The sequence below is a fragment of the Triticum aestivum genome, chromosome 4A, assembly GCF_018294505.1.
Source record: "Triticum aestivum cultivar Chinese Spring chromosome 4A, IWGSC CS RefSeq v2.1, whole genome shotgun sequence".
NCBI lineage: Eukaryota > Viridiplantae > Streptophyta > Magnoliopsida > Poales > Poaceae > Triticum > Triticum aestivum.
Genome location: NC_057803.1, coordinates 706,062,902 through 706,069,331, shown reverse-complemented (window position 1 = coordinate 706,069,331; position 6,430 = coordinate 706,062,902).

The following is a 6,430-nucleotide window of genomic DNA, read 5'->3' as shown; positions in this document are numbered from 1 at the left end:
ACAACTTTGCAAATAAAAAACTCTTACTTGGATCGGAGGGATTTCAGTATTTGTTATTCTGTTTATCACTTGCGAATTGAGAACAATAAATAAAATGGATCAGTAAAAAATCAGAACAATATGAGTATCATCGATTTTTTTTTTGCGGGTTCAAAACTTGTATTACTCAGATAGTATCAGTACAATCCATCGCAACCAAATCTACCACATCCGGAGGAGCCGAACCAATCCAAGTCATGGTTCTACATTGAGCTCTACCAAAAGCAGCTAGACTATCGCTGGCCTTATTTTGCGACCGCGACACATGAGTAATACAAGATTGACGAAGAGTAAGAAGATATCTAATCTCCTTTAGCAGAAAAGCATAAGCAGAACGATCACAACCATCACATGTGATCATAGAAACCACCACAAGAGAGTCCAATTCGACCGCAATAGGCAAATCTGACCGCTGCAAAGCATAGGAGATGCCCTCCATACAGGCATATAGTTCAGCCTCCAGAGCATCTCTACAGGAGAATAGAGCCCTGCATGCTGAGAAGATGATTTTGCCATCCGAGTCTCTCAGAATCATCCCTGCTCCGGCTTGTTCACTCGAGACAAAAGACCCATCTGTATTAAGTTTTACCCATCCATTCACCGGCCTAGACCACGTCGGCAGAGCAACCGCCGCTGCACTTGTATGCTTAGTGGCATTGTCCATAACGATCGCCATCTTCCCTTTAGCAGGGTCACAATGCGCATTTGACTTTACTTTCAACAGGGACTCCATATAGCTTTGCATGAACCTGATAGAAATGTCCATTGGCGGAGCAGGCTTAGAGTGCACTAGCTCATTTTTTACGTACCAGCTTCTCCATAGGATCATCAACAACATGCAACGTTCCTGCTCACTCATACTAGCGAGGAGATGTAGAAGCCATTCCTTGCCCGTAGGAAGGAAAGTCTCTATATTGGGCAGTCTCCAAATTTTTGCCATTGACTTGTACAGATCCCGGCCATATTGACACATCATGAAAGGATGAAAGTTCTCCTCTGTTGCAACTCCACAAACTGGGCATGTACTAGTAGTCTCAAGGCCGATTCTGCACTTATTTTTCCAGGTTGGTAGAGTGTCCATTGCCAATCGCCATGCAAAATTTGCAATCGAAGTTGTAGCGCCGCAACTCCAAATGAACTTCCAGCATTCCCTGGCTCCCGTCGGCGCTGAGCTAGATGAGGGCACAGACCCGTGGTGCAGCTCCTTGAACGCCAGGCGGTAGCCGCTACTAACTGTGAAGACTCCATGCTTCTCAGGTGCCCATGCAAGGAAATCATCATCTAGTCTCGGAGAAGCCTTGATCTTCATAATCTCTTCAACAACAGCATCAACGAAAAAGCGAGTGAGCAGATCAACCCTCCAAGATCCATTAACATTTAACAAGTCAGAGACAAAACGCGTACGGCACACGCCTTGCCGTGAGATGGGTCTGAAAGAGAAGGGCCAAGGGATCCAGTTGTCTCGCCACTCTTATGCTTCTGCGGTTTCCAACACGCCATATTAACCCTTTCTTTAGTAAGTCTAGACCATGACTGATTGCTTGCCATGAGGAGGAGGCGTTACCCGTGAAAATAGTATCCTCAAGCTTGTCGTGTGGGTAGTATCTTGCTTTGAGAACTTGTGCACATAGGCTTTCTGGTCTGGATATTAAACGCCATGCTTGGCGAGCCAATAGTGCTTGATTGAACAAACGGAAATCCCGAAAACCGAAACCACCTCTATCCTTGGGTTGTAGCAAATGATCCCAACCCTTCCAATGAACTCTCCTTTTACCTTTTTCCGATCCCCAATAGAAATTCCTTACCATCCTTGTGAGATCGTCGCACACCGAGTATGGCAGCTTGAACACGCCCATAATGTACGTTGGTAGCGACTGGGCTACTGAGTTTATCAGAACTTCTCTTCCTGGCTGGGCAAGGTGTCCATCACCCCACTGAACGAGTCTTTTAGTCAAACTAGTTTGAAGATTCTGAAACTTTCCTTTGGACATCTGGCCCTCCGGTGTGGGGAGGCCGAGGTATTTTTCCTCAAAGACCAAGCTGGTAACATTCAGCACAGCTCTGACTTCCTCCTGAACTGCCGCTGGACAAGCCTCACCAAAGAATATATAACATTTGTTATAATTAAGGCTTTGACCTGTGGCTGAACCATACATATCTAGTGCTCCTTTTACACTCTCAGCTTGGTCTCTAGATGCCTCAAAAAACAGCATGGTGTCATCAGCAAATAACAAGTGGGATATACCTGGCGCCCTTCTGCAAACTCGAACTGGTGAGAGCGCTCCGGCTTGCACTTTATTTCTCAAAATTGCCGAGAGTCCATCAGCCACAAACAAAAATAGATACGGTGAAAGAGGGTCCCCCTGCCGAAGCCCTTGAGACGGTGCAAATGAATCCAAGAGAGTTCCATTAAGTTTGACAGAATACCTCACCGATGTGACACACGTCATTATCCAGTCAATCCATCGATGAGAGAAACCCATCTTTTGCATCACCTGCTTCAAGTAAACCCAGTCCACCCTATCATAAGCTTTAGATAGATCGAGCTTGTAGGCACAAAAGCATTTCATAGGATCCTTCTCTTGCTTAATGTAGTGGAGGCATTCGAAGGCCACCAAAGTGTTATCAGTTATCATCCTCCCAGGGATGAACGCACTCTGTTCCACTGATATTAAATCATCTAGGAGTGGATGCAAACGGTTCACCAGACACTTTGAGATGACCTTGTAAATCACGTTGCATAAGCTGATATGCCTGTATTCAGATTACTTTGTAGGGTTAGCAATTTTTGCGATAAGAACAATGGAGGTAGAGTTTACTCCCTCCGGCATGATACCCGTACAAAAGAAATCTTTTACTGCTGCAATCACGCTATCTTTCACGGTGCTCCAATTCCTCTGGAAAAATCTGGCGGGGAACCCGTCTGGTCCCGGTGCCTTCAAGGGCCCAATTTGGAACATAGCGTCTGAAATTTCCTTACCGGAAAACGGGGCACAGAGCTTAACACTATCCTCTTCCGCCACCAAGGGTTGCACTAAGTCAATCACAGGGGCTGCATCTAGTGATGTGTTTGCCGAAAACAATTTACAAAAATAATCCGTTGTAAGCTTCCCCATGGCAGCAAAGTCAGAGTGTGCTACCCCAATACTATCCGTCAATTCTCGAATCTTATTCTTTCTTGCCCACAGATGGCCTTGCTCTGAAAAAACTTTGTGTTCCGGTTGCCCTCCTTGAGCCAAGATATTCTTGACCTTTGGAGCCACATCATCTCCTCCTGGTACAATAGATCGTTCATCTTATCCGTGACTGTTCTTATATCTTGTCTGTCCGCATTCATATTCATAAGCTCCTCTAGCTGAGTTGGAGACTTAGCAACCTCCCTCTTAATGTTGCCAAATTTTCTGCTCCATGAACCGAGGCATATTTTTGATAGAGCGTCTCTCAACTGTCCCAAATTATGCACCACACCTATTGCAGCCCATGCATCTTTTATGACTTCAGGTAGTGCAGAATCTGTTTCCCAAAAAACTTCATACCTTCTACTCTTTGCACTTTTAGGTCCTGGATCAACCTCACCCTTTAGGAGTAGCATAACATGATCTGAGCATGGTGAAACAACATGCTCAACAGAAGCATAAGCAAACATATTTCTCCACGAGCTTGTAGCAACAGCCCGATCCAACCGAACTCTCACATTACCCATACCACTTCGCCTGTTATCATACGTGAATGGAACTCCAGAGAAACCAAGGTCCACCAGCTCGCATGTTTTAAGTACATCTCGAAAAGCTAGCATCTGAGCCGTCGCCCTAGGAGTGGCCGACAGATGCTCGAAGTCCCACATCGCTTAATTGAAATCGCCGATTACAAGCCAAGGCAAGTCACTTACAATTTTCAGATTCTGAAGCTTTGCCCACATTAGGTGCCTGTTCTCGACACGGGATTCACCATAGACGAAAGTTATACGCCATTGACTTGCACCTTCCTGGAGCCGAACTAGAGCATCAATATGACGCTCATCTTTGTCAACTATCTCAACAACACAATTCTCATGCCAATAAACAGCATGAACTAGAGCATCATCGATTTGTACTATGGATGGTAAGTCGCGCTCTGCTGCCCCTGCAATAGTTGCGCTTGACACTACAGGAAAATCATCTAAAACCGATTATTCAAAATACTCGAGGATGGGCGACCTCGGCTTATAGTAAGCCGAGTGTTGCATCCGGCTAGGACATATCTTATTTAATACCGGCTTATAGGATGTGGTAAGACGAGATCTTATTCATGGGTGCTCGTCTCGCTTGTAAGTTGAGTGTAAAACAGAGGGTCTCGGCAACATAGAGCCACATGATGTCCGCCTGACTTAACGGCCGTTCGACACGTGGCACCTTTATAAGCCAAGTGAAACGATCTCATGTCGCCACGTGTCCAGTATAAGCCGAATGTCTATAAGTTACGCACGGTCTATAGGTAAGCTGAGAGCCTTGCCGGCCACTCGACTTACATGTATAATTCAAGTTCTCTGCTCGGCGTCCACCTAGTGTCCGGAGTAATCGACTGCAGCAATCTGTCCACCTACGCAAGTGCATGTCAGTGTGTGTACGGCATATATTAAGCCGAGAGCTTTTCTTAAACGGGGCAGTGTCATTTGGTGCCGGGAGTTTACAGGGTGTGCGCGTACCCTAGGTCGTCAATTTGACCAAGCTAGTACAACTCATATATTACAAAAAATATACCAATATAAACTTCAGATGTTTTATTTTCAAACGCTATAATTTTTGTATTATATAGTTTATATTAGGATGATAAAATTAGCAACCTAGGTATACACGCAGGACTTGTAAACTGAAACGGAGGGAGTAAGAGAAGTGGGAACCAACAGACCTGTTAGTACTACTCCCTCTGTTCCTAAATATTTGTCTTTTTAGAGATTTCCTATGGACTATCACATATAAATGTATATAGACATATTTTAGAGTGTAGATTCACTCATTTTGCTCCGTATGTAGTTACTTATTAAAATCTTTAGAAAGACAAATAGTTAAGAACTGACGAAGTATACGCTACTTATAACCATACCCTTGACACTAATTAAGGACTAAAGGAATAAATTTAATCCTGGGCACGACTACCTTTGGCAATAAGCGTCATTCACATGCATCCTCAGCAGCTTGGAAAAACGGATTAGCTGTATGCATGTGTATGTTTCAGCCAAAAGTATTGGCCGGAAGCAATCAATCATTATCACTTCCAACAGTGTACATGTGCGAGACGTGAGTCGGGGCGAGGGGCACGCAACCAGGCCGTGGAAGACAAGGCGACCATAGACAAGAAACAATTTGACAACCTCCAATTCTATCCTGATATTGTGCAGTGCGTGTGTTCTCGTTATTCACGTGTCTTGGGCAGCACATACAAAGTACAAAATCTGTTTTGGTAGATCCAAGATATCATGATAGTGTGACAGTAGTTACCTGTAATTAGTTGTCTTGCATCTATGTACCACCCAAGCTCCAAACTCAAAGATGTTCACAATACGTCATATGTGACACGAGTATGCCTACAAACAATTATCAGTATAAAGTTGAAAAAACTGTTGGATGACGTACTCTTGTCTCGACAAGTAAAGTGTTCGGCGAGTGGAAGTAAAGTTGGAAGATGTATATGTTGAGTCAGCAAATTAATCCCAGATTATCGAGATTTGATATGGTTCTTTCTCTTCACGCTTGGGCGGCTCATGGTTCTACCTTTTCGAAGATTCGGTTTTGGTAGTAGCATTCTAGGTAATTAACCCCTCCTCTCTTTTTCTAAAGAATAATCTCGTCCTCAGTCATCCATGGATTCAATATCAACAGGTGGAAAATTGATGCATAAATTATTTTACCACTGGCGAAATCAGAATGAAGTGGAAGGAAATTTAGAAAAATGCAATCCCTGCATATAATGTGCCTTGTATTAGCACCTAGAAAATACATTCCTTGTATTAGATTTATTCTTTTTTTGTAACCCATATAAACCCCAACATATATAAATATACACTTTAGGAATTCCTACTGTTAGCCCAAAAAATGTAATTGTACCCCAGCAATAGTTATCCACGTAGTGGGAAAGGTGGTTATGGATGGATGCTTTTCGACATTGTGAATGTTGAGCCAAAATCCGTCGAGAGAAACTTAAGTTGAGATATGCAGATGCAAAGTTTAGCAACTCCAGGTTGTTCCTTTATAGGACCCTATTTCGGTAAATGTGCATCGGTCACCAACACAAAATTAAGCTTCTCCTATTTTACTTTTCTGAAAATACCCACCCGCCCCCTCCCTTCCTCAATCTACTATCGAAACACGACAAAGTGACATCTAAATGTTTTGTGGAAGTTAGGATATTTATC